This window comes from Panthera pardus, unplaced genomic scaffold, assembly GCF_024362965.1.
Source record: "Panthera pardus isolate Hobbes unplaced genomic scaffold, ASM2436296v1 HiC_scaffold_6, whole genome shotgun sequence".
NCBI lineage: Eukaryota > Metazoa > Chordata > Mammalia > Carnivora > Felidae > Panthera > Panthera pardus.
The window spans coordinates 63,092,019-63,110,863 of NW_026526991.1; positions in this window are offsets into that span (position 1 = coordinate 63,092,019).

Sequence of the window (18,845 nt, forward strand, 5' to 3'; positions counted from 1 at the left end):
CAGGGCCAGAACTGGGATACCACCCCAGCCTAAGCTACTGTCCTGCCTAGGTAGGGCGGGGAGGCCTGGAGGCAGGGAGGTACCTCTCCTCTCACCTGGCAGACAGCATTTGTTACCTTATAAGGTGCTTTCTCCTCTCCCTCGAACAGCTTCTGACAAAGAACCAGGTGGGGTTGTGGGTGGAGGGGGGGTGAGGCCAGCTCTTAGAACTGCACCCTGTTCACCTACCCAATGGCACCCGGTAACCAGCTACCCAGGCAGCCCCTGGTCTGTTGGAGAACATCCACTAACCTACAGGTGGTCTCTGAGCCCCAAGCCTGGCCTGGAAACAGGACCCTTGGGCTCTCCTGCCCCCTCACATTCACACAGGTACATACACATACTTGTGGGGAAGGCTGGCGGTCATGTAGAAACCACACTTCCTGTCCTTCCCCGAGAACAGTGAAGCCTGGCTCCCCAAAGAGGGAGCTGGCCCTCCTGCCCCTTCCCCCAGAGAAGACAGATGGGGACGGTCCAGGACTCCAGCAGGTCCGTGTCTGTCTCCATCCTCAGAGGTCTAGAAAGGCCTGGGACCCAGGCCCAGTGGCTGGGAGGGGCTGCTTCCTCGCCCTAACCCTATGGGACCCCTGCCTGACTCTGAGTGAGAAGGAGTGTTGAGGGGGTCCCAGTGATGAGCTACCCTGAAGCAGAGGCCAGGGGGGCAGGCCGCTACCGCAGTACCCGCACACGTGGCAAGGAGGTCGAAGGCAGGCTGGCCACTCACTAGCATCTCTAAGCCCCAGGTCCTTCATCTGTAGTGGGAATGATAGTTTCCTCCTCTCAGAGTTGTTTTCGGGGTCCCGTGGGTTGACACTTTGGAGAGGAGTACATAGTGGCCTGCAAGTGCCCTTTATCGGGCAGCTGGGGGAAGGGTCAGCTCCCCCCTCAGGGTCTGGTTGTGTCCGTGGGGCCCAAACCCTGTTCCAGCTCCTCTAAGGCTCTAATTGGAGGTCACAGAGCCGTTGGTCACCGAGGAACACCTTGGAAAGTGCTCACAGCACCACTGTGCCCCAGGTTGCCGAGTCCTGGCCTCAGCGCTGGCTGCGCATGTGGCTGTGTGTGTGTGTGTGTGTGTGTGTGTGTGTGTGTCTGGGGTGCCGCCAGGCCGGCTGGGCCACACCCTGGTGATTCAGGGCTGCAGCATGCACCCTACCCGGCTAGTGGGAGAACAAAGCCACCAGCTCAAGTCCCCGGCATCCAGCCTGAGTCACACTCAGACACACCCAGCCAGGTGCCCCTTGCCTCCTGAGCCAGACCCACCCCAAGGGATCTGCGGTGCAGCAGAGGCAGCCCCTCACCCTGCCGACCAGGGCCATGCCTGGGTGCAGCTGGCTGAGACAGGAGCCGTGCCCAGGGAAGCCCGGAGGTCCCTGGCCCAGACCAGGACCACCAGCCCACCGCTAGGGCCCCCAGACTCCAACTCATTCCAGGTGGCAGAGTACAGCCCCTGTGGAAGCCTAGGCCTGAGGTTCAGGAGGCTGGCTCTTTAGGAGGCTAGACTCAGGGAGGGTAACAGAGGACAGGGGAGAGGCTGTCCATGAAGGCCGTGGGCCCTGGTCAGTCTGGGTTGGGGGCATATGCTGCGGACACAGCCTTAATCCTGGGCCCCCAAGTTGGACCCTGAAATGTGTGGGGGATCATGACAAGGTGAGACAGCCAGGCCTTCCGGGTACCACTGTGGTGAAGGCCAAGTGGAGAGCAGGCCCGGTTTCCCCACCAGGACCTGGGAGTGAGGGTTGTCAGGAGAGGGCCTAGAACTCACCCTATGAAGCCCCCATGGCCAGCGGTGGCTCAAAGAAGCCAAGGTCCCCCGACAAGCATCCTGGGTAAGAGAGGAGGCCCGGGCAGGAGGCCAGGCAGCCAGCCGGTGGGGCAGGGGGACTGTATTCACTAGCAGGGTGTAGCCCCAAACCCAGGCTCTGTTCCGTGTGAAATGGGGCCCCTGCTTCAGCTGATACCCAGGCTCCTGAGTAGGTTCAGGGCTCAGCTGCAGAATGCTGCTTCTTTCGGCCCCAGCCTGGGCTCAGAGGCTGGAGGGGGTCCTGCCACAATGAGGGCCAGAGCACCTGGTCTCCAGCCAAGGCCATGGCTGAGAGCACCCCACCGAAAAGGGCGGGGACACCACAGGGCAGACAACCAGATCCCCAAGACCCTCAACAGGTTCCAGGCGCACCTAACCTTAACATGTCAGCCTGACCCTGACCCTGACCCTGACCCTGACCCTGACCGTGACCCTGACCCAACCTGACCTGACCCCAAACTGCGCCTCATGCTAACCTGTGTCTGCCCCACCTCACCCCTGAACCCATCTCCAGATCTGACGTTTTGCTAACCCCAACCCTACCGCCACATCAGAACCATACCCCAGCTCTCCCCTAACTCCCCTAAATCCCAACCTCGGTGTTTCCCTATGCCCAAACCCTAGCCCATCCCAAACCCCCGATCTGATCGGCACCCACCGTCAGTCCACACTTCTGCCCACGGTTCCCGCATCAGCCCTGCCCCTGCCCTAACCCCACAACAGTTCTCCAAACCCTGCCTTCCCAGGCCCTCCCTGATCCTAACCCCTCTTCCACATCCCAGCGGCACCCCACACCGGCCTCTGCCCTCACCCCAACTCTACCCTCAGCCCTCCCCCACAGACCCACTTCCACCCCAGCTGTCCACGTGCACCCAGCACATGGCCACGTCAGCCCATCTGACAGTCAGGGACCTCTGCCAGATCAGGCTTGCCTGCGTGCGTCAGGCCTGGCAGGGACCCAGAGCAGCAGGTCAGATCCCACACAGCCAGGCTGGGAGACGAGATGGAAGGACCTCCCCCCGGGTACGAGCATCAGGCCCTCTGCCAACAGCACCAGCTCCTGCAGCCGGGGCTCCTGGAGGCCCCGTGCTAAGACTTCTGTGGGGGATCACTCAGAACCCGGGCCTACCCTGGCCCTCCTCCCCTCCTGGCAGTGAAGGGGTTGGGGGGCAACTGAGAGCAGTCCAGTGCCTACCCGGGTCAGAAACCCGCTGCAGCACCGCCCCTGCCCCACTGAGGTTGGGGACAGGGTACCAGCACCTCAAAGAAGGGGGTCAAACCCAGCCCCTGGAACTTGTGCCAGCATCCCCCAAGTGCCACAGCCCCTCTCCCAGCACCCCCAGCCTCTGCCCCTGGACCGTAGGCCCAGCAGGCTGAGCTCAAGGCCATCCTGTGCCATCTGCGGAGGGAGGAGCGGGGCTGGCTGGTGTCAGCACCCCCTCCTTCCCCTGGGCCCAGGCTGCATTCCTGGCAAGCCAGGACCTGCCACTCGGATAAACAGGCGAGCTCAGCACCCTCCTCCACCTGTCCCCCGAGCTGCCTCCGAGCCTTGAGAGCCTTGAGTCTCCGCAGCGGTGGCTATTACAGCCGGCTGCGATCTGTCCCTCAGCTCTAGCCTGAGGCCCTCATGCTGCATTCCAAGACTCCCCATGACCCCTCTCGGCCAGGCCCACGTCCTCCAAATCATCAGGCCTACACAGCCCCTCTCACTCCCAGATGCCTTGCACCCACAGCAGCAAGATGATCCCGGGGAGTTCTTTCCTTAGCCCATCCCCTTCCTACCAGAAGTAGGAGTGGAGTGGGAGAATCAGAGCCACAGCTCCACAGTGGGCAAGGGTGGCCCAGAGAGGTCACAGCCAAACATATCACCCTGCACCGTTAGGGCCTAGACTCCCTTGCCCCACCTCAGGCCTCAGCCGGTCCAGGGCTCACCCCAGAAGCCTGGATAAGCAAATGGGGCCTCTGGAGGGAGGCTAGGGAGAGGCGGGGGACTCAGGGGATGGTTATGCAGGGCCAGGCCCATAGGCCAGGGCTTCCCCAGACAAGGGCCATCTCACCAGCCATCTAACCTGATTCCTTGCAGTCCACAGGGAGAAGTTTTTCCTCCTCGCCATCCATCTAGGCACCAGCCACGTCAAGGAGGCCCAGGCACCTGTGGCCCAGGGACCACTCCATGCCATCCCAGCTGGTCTCCTGGCTCTGGCCCTGTCCCTCCGCTCCAGCCCCGTGCTGAGCACAGCAACCTCCCTGCTCTGGCAGCCCAGAGTTTTCCCGAAGCTCGGTCCTATCATGGGGCCACGGCCCCCTACCCCAGACACTTCTCACTGCCTGCTGCCTATGGGATTCACTGCAGGCCTCATCACCAGCAGCCAAGGACCCCCCAACAGGCCAACCCACCGTGGCAACCTGACCCTGCTGCTCTCCAGCCACCCCCTGCCCTGGCCACACAGGGCCCCCCAGCCTAGAGCCCTCCCCTCTGAGAGAAGCTCCCCTTCTCCAAAGCCCAGACCACTGTATTCTGTCTCTGATGGCATCCCCATGTCCCCTGTCCTGTGGCTTGGCGGTAGGTCTTTGCTACCCCCTGACCTCCAGCTTCCTGAGGGCTGGAAGATGGTCTGGACACAACTCTTGCTCTCTGGTGCATCATCTTGGCAGGAGACGGGGCTGTGATCTCACAGTGGTCTTGTCTGATACCTCCATCCCTCCCCAGTCGGCTGCGGACCACTGGGGGTCAGCCAGGGTGACCACTGGGTGCCTAATGCCAGTTCTCACGACAGCCTTAGATTACATTGGTGTTATTGTCCCCATCTTACTTATAAGGACAGTAAGGCCGCAGCAGAGTGAGTTATTGACCATGTGGCAGAATGGGGATTAGACCTCAAGGCCCACCCTCCAAAGAATGGAGGACCTGCCCCAGGTGGCTGTGGAGGTGGAGTCCCCTGGGGAAGGGCCAAGAGGGGTGGCAGGGCCAAGGCCAGACTTTCACCTAAGTCCTTATAACCATATCATGGGGTCCCCCAGGCCTGCAGGGACAGCCAGGAACCTCCACTGCAAGCCATAAGGCACAAACCCAGCACTCAAAGTCCCACGTGCCCTCATCCCTGCCCCCACTCCTGGCCTCCGCCCTCAACACCCGGACCAGCCAGACCAGCCTGGCCAGCCCAGGCTGAGAGAGGCTCCAGAGGCTCCCTGCATCCACCTGGAGCCAGGATACAAGGATTCCGTGGGGCAGGAGCGCCCCCAGCTGACCAGTGTGGTACAGGCAGGGGACAAGGACCCAATCCAGGCCCCAGAACAGAAAGGAGTCCTGAGTGCCCCAAGACCTCTGCATGCCCACCATTTCTTGACCTTCTTGAGCACCCAGGGCCAAACCAGAGGAGGTGACCCAGGAGCAGAGGAGAGGGAAGAGTCGGCCCGGGAACCACACAAGCACAAACATTCAGGAGAGAAACAGCAGGGCGCAGGATCAGAGGCAGACGGGGGTGTCTGGAGCGTGGTTTTCAGCCTTGGACTTGGTGATGCAATAGGCTGGACTGGAAGAGTCAAATACAACTCCTAGATTTCTGGGACTGGGTGGGTAGAGAGACTGAAGGACTTGCCTTGAACATGTTGGCCTTGAGGGACCAGAGCAGCATTGGGTACGGACCCACAGGAGTTGGACCAAAGCTCTGGAGAGTCCTTGGACGGGGCAGGGAAGCAGACTTCCCTTCCAGAACTGTTCCCCTCTCTGGCTTCTGACCTCAGGCTTGGGCAAGCCTATTCTCAAAATGGGCTTGGTGTGGATAAGCCGCCCCTAAGGACCCTTCCCACCCTGGACTTGCCATTCCCTGGGCCTCAGTCCCCTGCAGAGGCCTCCTGAAAACACACCAAGGACACAGATCATGTCAACTCCCATCCACTGAGCACACGCCAAGTTTATTGAGCACATACTAAGGCAATGTGCTAGGGTGACCTCACCAGCCTGTGTGGAAAAATGACCACTTTAACGTCAGTGCCAAAATCAGAGGGGGTCCTGGACCACCACCCTCCCCCCCCCCACCCGCTGTGTGTTGCAGGACCTCATGCTGTCCCCTGAAAGTCCCCCCAGTTACTTCCAGGCCCAGCCAAGGTCAAGTGTTCACGCACAGATACCCACACCCCACCCCACCTCGAGCTCGTCCATTCCTAAGTATTGACGGGGAGGGTAAAGGTTGCCTCTCCCTTGTTGTCCCTCTCTCTCTTCCTACCCACCTCCACCCTTGATGAGGGGACCTTCCTCTCCTATTCCCTTCTGGCCTTCCCAGCCCCTCCTGCCCCTCTTACCACGTCAGGGAAGTGACGGCCCCAGCAATAGTTGATCAGCGTTCCACTTAGAAATACAGCCAGCAGACAGGGCTACCCAGACCCAGTCCCGCCTTGAACCAGCACCCTGCAGCATCCTGACGAGCAGGTGTTCTCCCAAACCATGTGGGGACAGCACAGACTGTCAACCAGCCCCTCACCTACCCTCCCTGTCAGTCCCCACCTGCTCTTCTCTGAAGCCACACGGAACACAGAGGCTTGCTCCTCCACGTGATGGGGGCAGCTGGGGAGACAACTATCTTACTAAGCACCTGCTATTGGCCAGGCACTTGGGGTGCAGAGGTGAGCAGCAAGCTGTGGCCCCTGCCCTCCAAGGATGTGACAGGTCCCTGCAATACAAATCGAAAAGGAAAAGAAAAAGAGCAAATTTTATTGGGCATTTGCTATGTACCAGACACTGTTCCCAGCACTTTATGTGAAGTAATTTAATTATCCCCAAAGCCCTCTTTTTATCTTCACATATGCTATTAGCCCCAAGTCCCGCAGACACGATGGTGAGCCAGGATTCCAGTCAAAGGGGCTAGCAGCTGGAATTAGCAACTAACTCTGCGTGTTTTAAGTGTTGGCTAGAGTTTCACCTCTCAATTTAAAGCGTTCTTCTCTTCCATCATATCCAAAACACTAAATTTGCCTGTGCTCCCCAGAATGGCTCGGGGCCATTGGAAAGCGGCACCGTCCGGTGGTGCCATCTAAGGGCAGAAATGTGAGTTGCAGAGGTTTAAGTGCAGTAGAGCTGGCCGGTCGTGCAGGGACCCAAAGGACCAAGTGCAGAAAAAGATCCTGTTAGAATGCCAAGCGCCAACCACCACCCCCACCAGGTATGTGCTGTGTGTGCCATTCGGAGTTGTGATCAGGCGTGCGGTTCCCAATCAGGAGGCAGTTCACTGTGCAACTGCGTCTCTAAAACCGTCATTTCTTCAGGGGTCCCAAGTTCTTTTTAGTATGAACCCAGGTGACTTCAAGAGTTCTGAAAGCTGGGGCGCCTGGGTGGCTCAGTCAGTTAAGCATCCAACTCTTGATTTCAGCTCAGGTCATGATCTCCCGGTTCGTGAGATGGAACCCCACGTCAGGCTCCATGCTGACATCGCAGAGCCTGCTGGGGATTCTCTCCCCCTCTCTTGGCCCCTCCCCCCCTCTCAAAATAAATCAATAAATAAACTTTTTTTAAAAAGAGAGAGAGAGCGTTCTGAGAGCGAATTATCTGACCAAGGACTTCATACAGTCCCTGAGCCATGTGCACTTGTACCTGTTTCTGGAGTTAGGTAGACTGGAAACAGTGACCTTACTGGGGGATGTTAGGGAAGGGACATCACTCACAATACTGGCAGTGTTCCTTTCCTTAGGCTGGGTGGTGGGTATATGGATGTTCATTTTATTATCCATTAAGCTTTTTATATATTTTTATAGATATGAAATATTTTTTTAAATGGATTAAGTCTTGGGGCACCTGGGTGGCTCAGGCAGTTAAGTGACCGACTTTGGCTCAAGTCATGATCTCCCGGTTCATGAGTTCGAGCCCCGTGTCAGTCTCTGTGCTGAATGCTTGCTCAGAGCCTGGAGCCTGCTTCGGATTCTGTGTCTCCTTCTCTCTCTGCCCCTCCCCCGCTTGTGCTTTGTCTCAATCTGTCTCTCAAAAATAAATAAATGTAAAAAAAAAATTTTTTTGTTTTAATGTATTAAGTCTTGGGGCACCTGGGTGGCTCAATCGGCTGAGTGTCCAACTTCAGGCTCAGGTCATGATCTTGCAGTTTGTGAGTTTGAGCCCGGCATCGGGCTCTGTGTTGACAGCTCAGAGCCAGGAGACTGCTTCGGATTCTGTGTCTCCCTCTGTCTCTGGGCTTGGTGTGGATAAGCCGCCCTAAGGACCCTTCCCGCCCTGGACTTGCCATTCCCTGGGCCTCCCTTCCCCCATTCATGCTCTGTCTCTCTCTCTCTCTCTCTCTCAAAAATGAATAAATGTTAAAAAGAATTTTTTTAATGTAGTAAGTCTTTAGGACAAACTTCCCAACATTTGAGACCAACTCAGTATCACCCCAGTGTTTGTGATGAGAGGTCTACAGGGAAATCTCAGCACGTAACCCAGCACTGGCCGTCCAGAGAAGAAAACCAAGCCCCAAGGTCGGGAAGCTATGTGCAGCTCCATCCTGAGAACACAGCCCCTTCAGCTCCTGAAGTCTAACGGACAAGAACTACAACGGATATCTTACTCATTTGAAAAACAGTAAGTACTTACGATGTGCTCAGCACCCCGTGCGGTGCTGGGAATCCAAAAGTAAGCTAGATGGGGCTCCTTCCAACACAGAAGTGGCTTCATACTGGAAATGAGTCCTGACCAGAAACAATGGGACAAGACAGAGGGTGGGAGGTGTCATCAGAGGAACACTGGGGACCAAATGAGCACTTGCACCTGGAATTGGCTGCTTGGAGGAAGGGGCATAAAGCTGGGCCTTCCAGAAGATTTGCCGGAAGGAAGAGACCTGTCCCAGAAGGAGAGAACAGTGCCAGGAAACAGCAGAAGGTGAGGCTCCAGGGATAGGTTTGGGGAAGAGCAAGCAGAAGATAGATTTTGGAAAATGAATCCTGGATTCTCAAGTCAGAGAAGGAGCTGAGGCCCCCTGGCGGCAGGCCTGGGAGAAGTTTAGACCTGACTCTGCCAGGATGGGGAGCCATGGCAGGTGTCTGAGCAGGAGAGGGCCCATCGGCATTACTGCGGTGTACTGGTGGTCAGGACAGGGAGCAGCTTGAAGCAGGGAGACCTCTAGAGCTGACCAGCAAGTCAGCAGTGTGGGCCTGTGCCAGGAGGGGCGAGCGGAGGAGGAAAGGGGTCCCATCTTGGGTCTGTCTCTGTCAGGGAGTCCACATGTCCTGGGTGAGGAGTCAGCTGGCAGACTCTCCCCGCCGCCAGAGGAGATACAAGGTTAGCAGCCCAAAGTCAAGCACACCCATCCCTTTCCCGCCTTCTCCGTTCAGCCCCACTTCTCGACGCCTTCTTATACCCTCAGGCTCGTGCGTCCCCCGCCCCGTCCTCCGAGCACCCTCAGACATTTCCACGAGCACTGAGCACCTGGTGTGTGCACAGCACCCACTGGGCCCTGAGGGGGTCGCAAGAGAAGCTCAAGCCCAGCCCTTCGGAGCTTACATCTGCACACGCCAAAGGGACAGCCGGGGTCTGTAAGGTGGAGCCTCTATGATGCCCCTTCCTCCCACCAAAAGAAAATCCCCCCACCTATCTGCCCACTAAGGTCCCACCAGAAGAGATGTATTGCTTAGATCCCAAACTTGAGTCCTTGTAGTAGATGGAATGGTGGCCCCAAAAAGAGATGCCCGCATCCCAGAATCTGTGAATGTGAGCTTATTTGGCAAAAGCGTCTGCAGACGCAATTCAGTTAAGGTCCTTGAAGTGAGATCATCCTGGATTATCCAGGTGGGCCTCGAATCCAATGACAAGTGTCCTTATAAGATACAGAAGAGGAGATGTGGACACATGGAGGAGGAGGCGATATGAAGACCGAAGAAGGAAAGACTGCAGTGATGCAGCCACGGGCCAGCAGTTATCACTACTACCCTGATGCACAGAGAGGTTAAGCGGCCCGCCCAGGGTCACACGGCTTCTGAGTGGTGGAGCTGGGATCAGTGCCCTCACCCTGAACCATTGCAGGGGCCCCTCTCGCCAGCTAAGGGCTCTTGGAACATTGCTCTGCTTTCTTCTTTCTGAGGACAGCCTTGTAAGCACCCTTTCTGTCCCAGCTGCTGCGAAACTCAAGTCAACACTGACCCTCAAGGACAGCAATGGGACTCACCCCTCGTGGCCACCAGTCTTGTTTCCTTGTCGATTCAGGGCCTCTGGCTTGCTATCTCATCATTAGTGACAGCCTGCTTCTTTCTAGAGAGGATACGGGAGGCAACACGTGTCAAAGGCATAAGAGTGAGACCAACACGTGGAACTGAGGCCGGGCCCACAGAACACAGAGATTGTACAGGCGGCCTGGAGCAGCAGCAGGTGCTGTGATATAGCCTCAAGGCCGCCAGGGTGGAAGAGGAAATCTGATCCGTTACTATCTGCACGAAGCAGACTGTTTTCTCTGTGGCGACAAAGTGCTCCCCTTATAATAAATTCTGATGAAAACTGCACCCATGGGCCTTAATATAGGGAGTGCTGAGCAAGGCACGGGGCTGCCCGTGTCCTGAAAAACCTTTGTTTGCTGCAAAGGGAAAGTCTTCTTCCGTGTGACTGTTGACCAATGCCGAGAGCATGGCACCAAAGGACACTTGGGGAAGAAGAATCCTCTAGGAGAGCGACCAACATCATCCAAGGACAGACTCTCCCAGGGCAGGACAGTCCAGTCAGGACCAGGACTCGGAGACCTAGCCTGGCTGGACAGCACGGCCCTTCGAAGCCATGCCCTAAACACCCTGCACCGGCTTTGGTTTGTGAGGAACTGGTTGTTCCCTGAGGGCAGGGTCCGGGCCTTCCCACGACAGCCTTCTGGTTCAGCGACCTCAACCGCTGAGCTGGTTGGAAAAGTGGGCAAATGGATGGTTGAGGCCAGCCACCCACGCCCCCTTGCCTATTGTGGCAGACCCTTCCTTTGTCCCCTAATCTCTGCTGTCCCTTCAGTAGAAGTAGTGAAACTTCTAGTCTGTAGTTTATAGCTGGGCCCACGGGCGCCCATGGTGTTGCCCAGCACCCCAGGCAGCTGGGTGTAGCCTTGTGACTAACTACAGGCGACAAGAAGTGAGTGGAGGTCATGAGTTCAGCCTTACACTGGGGGCACGCTTTCCCCTGGCCCTGTCCCCGGAACCCAGAGGTGGTGGTGACAGCCAGCTTAGATCAAACTTGCCTGTCAGCCTGTGAAGGAACAAGACAGAAAAAGCCCGAGACCTGGTTCTGGGGAGCTGCCATTCCAGTCCGGGAACGCTCCCGCCAAGACGGTTAGGGGAGAGGAAACCGAGCTCCCCTCTTAAGCCACTGTTGCTTTGAGTCTCTGATGCACTAGGAGAATCGACAGGCTGCCTATATCCCAGTGAACCCAGGAACTGCCATGAAAAGCCACTGCCTTCCGTCCCCGGGCACTCCTTTCCACTACATGGTCTCCTGGCTACTCGGTTCCACTATCTACACTTCCAAGTCGGGGGCTCACTGGTCCCACCGGGGTCATCACTGCGCCTGAGGCTTTTCACCGCAACCCTGCAAGAAACTTTCTATTCCTGTTTTACAGATGGGGAAAACTGAGGCTCGGAGACACGACCAAAACTGTGAGAGCTCAGAGGCAGTAAGAACTGGTGGAGGGGTGTCTGGGTGGCTCAATCGGTTAAACAGCCGACTTCGGCTCAGGTCATGATCTTGCGGTCTACGAGTTCGAGCTCCGTGTCGGGCTCTGTGCTGACGGCTCAGAGCCTGGAGCCTGCTTCGGATTCTGTGTCTCCCTCTCTCTCTGCCTCTACCCTGCTCGCACTGTGTCTCTCTCTCAAAAATAAATAAACATTAAAAAATAATAATAAATAAATAAACAAACATTAAAAGGAAGAAGAAAGAAAGAAAGAAAGAAAGAAAGAAAGAAAGAAAGAAAGAAAGAAAATTGGTGGAACCAGTCTCAAATCCAGGTCTGGCTGCTCCCAAGGCTCTGCTCTCTCTGACAGAAAGAAGAATTGTTCACCCAACTCGGCCAAATGTCCAGTGGTTGTTTTCGTATCGGGAGAGAGGGTGTCTGTGGGAGAGGTCCTGGTGAACCTGTCCAGAGGCTAAGCTCAGTCCCCCACGAGCTAGGGAGCTTGTGATAAGATTTCAGAGGGAAGCTATTCTGCATCAAACAGGGAGAAGACTGGGACCAGGAGGAGGCTGGAGGGAGAGAGGAAGATCAGGGCGGGGGGGGGGGGGGCGGTTGCAGGGAGGGCTGGGCAGACCTCCAAGAGCTGTGACAGGGTGCTGCCCACCACCCACTAAAATCTCAGTAGGACCCTCCAAAAGTCACAGAACACTGGAAGGAGGTGGCTTTCTCGTGCAAACGGGGGAAGACACCAGCCCTGGGCCAGGGTTGAGGCCCCAGCTGCCACGTCGTGAGAGGGACACGTGGTGGAGGGAGGGCCTGCGTTCTGCTGTGTGGCCATGACCTTCCCAGCCGGCCAGTTGGCAGATCCCACCAAGTGCACCTGGACTTTGCGACCCTGAAAAGACCTTGTTCCACAACAGCCCACGGCGCGTGGGACCTGGCAGAAGCCCCCTTGCCCTCCGGAAGGGCCCTGCATGAACCAGGTTGCAGTTAGCTACTGCAATGTTTCAAACCTCCTCCAACCTAGTGGCATGAGCAGCCCCCGTTGTGCCATGCTCAGAGTCTGGGGGTCAGGGCTTTGGGACAGGGTGTGTGTCAGGGACGGAGCCTGGAGCCTCAGTTTGGGAGGGCTCGACTGGGTGGGGGCGACTCGGACGTCTGGGGCTGGAACCCTTCTTCCGGCTTCTTCACGCACATCTCTTTCTAGAGAGCACCTGTGGCTAAGACTGGGGGAGTGAGCCCCCGGGTCACTGTGCTTCCTCAAGAGTCCGTCCTGACTAGATGCCTGGGAAGAGAAACGGAAGGAAAGAAGGGGCGATGTCTAAGGTCCTAAAGGTGAACTTGGCCAGTGCCGCCGTTTCACCAGTCTGGTCCTCCCATGAGCTTCTGCTTCACCGCCACCTCCACTTTCCCGGCTCCCCACGCCCCTGGCCTCTGAAACAGGACTCCGGTCCAGCCCTGTACCCCTGCGGGGTCCCTCCACCTCCTATCCTCCAGCCTGCTGGGGCTCTCTCTCTTGTTTAGAACCAACGGGCCCAAAGATCTGTTTTAGGAGTTGATTCAACGTTCTATTTTCGTCCGTTCCAACCAGCCTCATCTGCGTGCCTACTGCACAGCCAGTGCAGGAAACAAACCATTCTAGGGAAAAGAGGGGATTCGGTTCAAGGGAATCCGGTGCTCGTAAAATCGCGGGGTGGAGATGGCAGGCGTCAGGAGGCTTCCCAGGGAATTGCTGAGTTCAAGGACACACCAACAGACCCCCAGGTCACCATCCACAGATCCAGGATCACCACCACCAGAGCTACCACCGGACGCCCAAGGCAGTCATGCGTGGACCCCGTAGTCTCCGTCGCACAACCTTGCTGGTCGGCAGAGGACGGCCCCCGCCAAACCTGCAACTCACAAGCCCTGCACAAGTGCATCTATCTGACGGCACGTTGCTGCAAGGGAGCCTGAGGAGCATGGTGTCTGATTTCCTGGCCCCTGCAGGACACATTGGGGATGAGGACACATTGAAGGATGAAGGAATGGATGCTGAGATCCAGTGCACAGTCCCCAGCCCAGACGAGAAGGCAGGAGTTCGCCGGACCCCTCGCTCAGGGGTGGGGGTGACAGGACTCTCTGTTCTCTGGGCACCATCTGAAAGTTGGGGCTCATCTCCCCAGTTACCTGACTTCTGGTCTATTTTTCCTGCCATTGCTTTGGCACCTCTAGAGCCCTCCATCACCCGTGGACCTCTTGCCTCAATAGACTGACATCCTCTCTGCTGGAAAGCGGAAAGAGGCAGGTGGAAAGCGGAAAGAGGCGGGTGATACTGGCTCCTTTTGCCACCAGGTCCCTTTAGTCTCCCCCAAAAGGCACATCTACTCCATATGCAAATGTATTTACCAAAGTACTTGCATGAAAGGGAATTACCTCTTCTGAGAGGAAACATTAAAGCCCCAGCTGACTTGGAGTTTCCCTTGAGTTTCACTAAGGAATGCACTTAAAAACAAGGGCCTTTCCAAGGCAGGGACTCCTCACACGGAGTCTCCCAGTCGGGGCTGCCCTCCTGCCTCCAACACCCCCCTCTCCTTCCCTCTCCCTCGGACATCCACCCCTTCCCGCCATGGACCCCTCACCTGCCTTCAGAACAGGCCTCAGGTCTGGCTCCTGCAGCCTTAAATAGATTCCAAGCCTGGAGGGTGGCTTGGAGGAGGTGGGGTGCAGTCCCCAGGGGACAAGGACAGCAAACCTCCCATAAATGTCCTAGTCCCACTAAGGGAACTAGAGACACCCCGTTCCTTCTCAGGTGGCTCCAGGCTACATGAACATGGAAGCAACTCCCAGGGACAAGACAGTCAGACGAATGTGACTGCAGGAAGAACAACCCCACACTTGCAAGGCGCCTGTCCTGCTCCAGAGGTCATCAGGGTCATCCCGTTACCCTGTCCAGGATCCTTCAGGGCCTCTTCGCATCAGAACAGGGCCCTGGCCTGGGTTACCTTCTTTAATCCAGAGCCTTCCCTATGCAGAAATGAAGGGTGCCTCCACTCCCCTAGCACACTCTCAGGGTGCCTTGGGAGCTTATTCAAGGGAGTTGAGGCTGAGACAGTGGCCCTCCCCTCCCTCACCCCTACTTACTTACTGCATAAGTAAGGGGGTGTGGGCAGGGGTGGGGTATGCCAGGGGAAGTGCTGTGGGCAAGAGCACAGCCTTGAGGCTGGCAAGGGCTGGAAGGAAGGCTCAGAGGAAGAGATAGTGGCCAGTGTGGCTGGAGTCGAGAGGGAGGAGTGGGCAGGGAGCCTCTAAAACGAACTCCTTAGGCACGACCTCCCCAGACTTCTCCATCAAGTAGCGGTGGACTGAGGCTGTCCCTCTCTGAGGCTAGGGGAGGGGAAGAATGGGGTGGCCATCCAGTTTTCACCCACTCCTGCATGGGAAGCTGCTGCTGCCCTCTGGCTAACAACCAAGGCGAGAGCCTGCTGGGCTGCGGTGGCCCTCTGATGCCTCCCCAGCGACCATTCCCCTTTTCTTGGTAGTGTTCCTGATATCCTGTCCACACTTCCCCAAACAACTCATTGTGCTTTGTGGGAAACTGACGCCCCCATGGGTTCTAGGGTGGGCGTGCAAGACCATGCCTGCTCCCCACCAGTTATGGGCTCAGGATGGGAATATGACCCATGTGGGTCAAGTGGGCTGCTTGGAAAGTCGCTTCCTCACCCTCTCAGGAGAGCCTCCCAAAGCCGCCCTCCCTCTCTACCTGGACCTGAACCAGGGAGCCGCAAGCGCGGGAGCTGCTGTACCCCTTTGGGCCACACGAGGGCACCAATCTCAGGTGGCTGCCACGTTCACGCCTGGCTGTAGAGAGACTGACTATCCAGACTTTGCCCATCTGAGCTACTGACTACCCCGGTCTTGACTGGCGGAGCCTGAGTCAAACCAGCCCTGAGGTCCATCTTCCTCTGTACTAGCCAGTTGGCTGAGCTCCTAAACCTTTTTTACTGCTTAGCCCAGTGTGAGTGAGGTGCGTGTGTCCTTGCAAAGGAAAGCCTTCTGCTAACTCCACGGTGCTTCTCAAGCTGCAAAAAGCAAGTGTGCCCAGGCATGAAACAGGAAAGAGTCGACATAGGCAGGGAGCTGCCGAGAGTTTGGTGGCCAGAACAAAGGATGCATGTGGGAACAAGGGGGCTGGGTGCACCCAGGCGACATGGAGGTGTAAACCAGGTTAAGGAGACACAGAGAAATGGGCAACCAGGGAGGTTTGAGGCAGTAATGTGATGACAGAGCAACACTGTCCTATAAAATTTTCTGCAGTGACAGAAATGTTCTGTACCTGCACTGTCCGATATGGAAGCCATTAGCCACACATGGCGACTGAGTACTTGGAATAGGACTTGAACTAGGACTGAGGGACTGAATTTTTAAATTGTATTTCATTTTAATTAATTTAAATTTAAGCAGCCACAGATGGCTAGCGGCTACAACATTGGACAGCGCCACTCTGGAGGAAGGGCCGGAAGGCAGAAGATTTGGAGGCAGGGACCCCTGTGGAAATGGTCCAGGGAAGAGAGGGAAGACAGTGGCAAAGACTTGGAGAGGACAGTATGGATGCCAGAGGTTGTTAATAACTAGAACCAGGAAGCAAGTCATGATGATGAACTGAGAGTGGGAAGGAGGGAGGGAGAGCCTCGGGGGTTCCCAGGCAGGATGCTTTTGCTACAGCATCACCAGGAGCAGGCGTAGAGATGATGAGCTCCATTTTGGACATGGGGAAACTGACGTGCTTTGGGACATACAGGTGGGGGCATCTGGTGGGCAGTTCTGTATGCGGCTCTGGTGCTCAGGAGAGAATCAGAGCTGGAGAGGGATTTGTCAATCCCTAGAGCTCACGAACTGACAGCCCACAGGCCACGTGAGACCACACGTGGAAGTTTGGACTGGCTCACATTGTTTTCGAATGGAAGCTACACTTCAAATTCATGGTATTTGAAAATCTGTATTTCCATCTCTTCTTGAAAAACCGAAAGATCTGACACCATCAGGCCTGATCCCTCCTGCAAGAGCCGTCTCTAGTTGCCTAGCGGCCCCTCCCTTAGAGGGACACCCTCCCTTGCCCACCTAGCCCTGTGGGCACTGTCTTTGATCACCCCTGATAGAATATTTGGTAGTTGTGGTAGATTGTTTCAAAAGACTCACAAGACTTCCTCTTCCATCCTACAGGACCCTTGACAAAGTGACTTGCTCACTACTGTCCTCAAGAGGTGCCATCTAGGGGCACCTGGGTGGCTCAGGCCATGAAGGTTGAGCGTCTGACTCTTGATTTCAGCTCGGGTCATGATCTCATGTTTCGTGAGATCAAGCCCCGCGTGGGGCTCTGCGCTGACAGCTCGGAGCCTGCTTGGGGTTATCTGTCTCTCCCTCTCTATCTCTCTGCCCTTCCCCTGCTCGCTCACACGTGCATGCATACACTCTCTCTAAATAAATAAATAAATAAATAAATAAATAAATAAATACTTTTTTAAAAGGCCACCTATGTCCTCCTCTTGAACCTGGGTTGGCTTTATGACTTGCTTTGACCAAATGCAACAGAGGTGATATCAGGTAACTTCTCAGGACCCAGCACCATGTCAAAGAAGCTCAGGTTAGGGGCACCTGGGTGGCTCAGTCAGGTAAACATCCAACTCTTGTTTCGGCTCAGGTGGTGATCTCGAGGTTTCGTGGGTTCAGGCTCCACATCAGGCTTCGTGCTGACAGTGTGGAGCCTGCTTGGGATTCTCTGTCTCCCTCTCTCTCTGCCTCTCCCCAACTTGCGCTGTAACTGTCTCTCTCAAAATAAATAAACTTAAAAAAAAAAAAAAACTCGGGCTAGATTACAAGAATGACAGATCAAGGGAAGAGAAAAGTGCCCCAGCCATTCCATTGCCCTCCCCCCATGTGGGGTACCAGTCATGGGGGTGAAAGCAGTGGAACCGCCCAGAATGCCCCTCGGAGCCCTGCAAAAAGCCCTAGAATCGTGAGCAAATAAGAAACGAGGGTGGTGGTCCTTTCAAGCCACTACAGTTTGGAGGAGTGTGTCCTGCAGCAACAGAAAGCTGAAACAGTAGTTAAACGCACCGGATGGACAAGATCAGGCAGGGAAAAGAGAGTAAGGACAATGCAGGATATGACCAGTATCCAGGGTTGGACAAAGGACAAGCTACCGAGACGTGCTGGGGGAGAGGTCCCTCTCCAAGCGAAACTGAACTCAACAGAGAAAAAGTTTTGTGAGAAATTTTCCAGTTGAGCTCTTCCCCCAAAAAATTACGTGAGTTTTAATAGTAAAATAGTTCCATAAAGAACGTGTGCATTTCCATTATTTTAGTACAGCAACAGAACCAACGTGACAGCTCCCAGCCATAACCACAGCAGCCAGAGTTATGGCTCAGAAATTAACGTGCAGAATGTATAATATGACAAAGCCTACCAAGGTACGCTCAGATTAGTCTAGTAAAACATTACCAATCTCTCAGCCGATGCAGTCAACTTCCCCACAGAGTGGGTATGTCAGGCCTTCGGGCTTCCTCAGCATGGCGCCTGGGTCCCCACACCTCAGCCAACAGCCCCAGGCCACTGACGCCCGTCTGTGGGTCAGTTCACTTTAGGCAACACAGTGGCGGACCTGCTATAGAGACTGGTCAAACCAAGCCAACAAAAGTCCACTCGAGAAAGGGACTTTCTTTGAGACAACCACGCTGCAGGAAAACCAGCCAAGATCTATTGCGTTGCAGGAACCGCAGAGCATAGTCAACTTTGGGTAAAATAGTTGTGGCAAAATTGAAGTTCTGGGATTACATTTACATCCTGTATAAAATTCTTGAACATATTTGGCCATTGCTCCCTGTAGAGGTTTGTTTCACATAAGGAGCAGTTCCGAAATGTGTTTTTTAAAACACTCTTTGGGGGAAACGTGAATTTAAATTTAGTAATGTGGCATTATAGTCCTTGGAAAGAAAATTAATTTTATACTGTTGTTCTGACAAAGTAAGGGAAATGCACTATCTGAAGTAATGTGATCTAATTTTTTCCAAAATGTTTCTTCTCTTCTAAAGGGAAGATTTTAAATGACGTTTCCCAAAGTCTGTTTGTTGGAATGGTGGTCCCATGAGATGCTCCTTAAAAAGAAAACAAGGGCAGGGGGGAGGGAGGACAAAGGAGAAAAAAGAATTCTTTGGTCACATCTACCTATTTAACTTTGCTTAACACAGTACTCCCAGATTGATTAGACCACAGGACCTTTGTTTTCAAGTACTGCCCATTAAAGTCCCTTGAAACTAGAGCAACCAACCAAAGAACCCACTTTAAGAAACACTGCCTAGGGGTGCCTGGGTGGCTCAGTCAGTTAAGCGTTCAACTTTGACTCGGGTCACGATCTC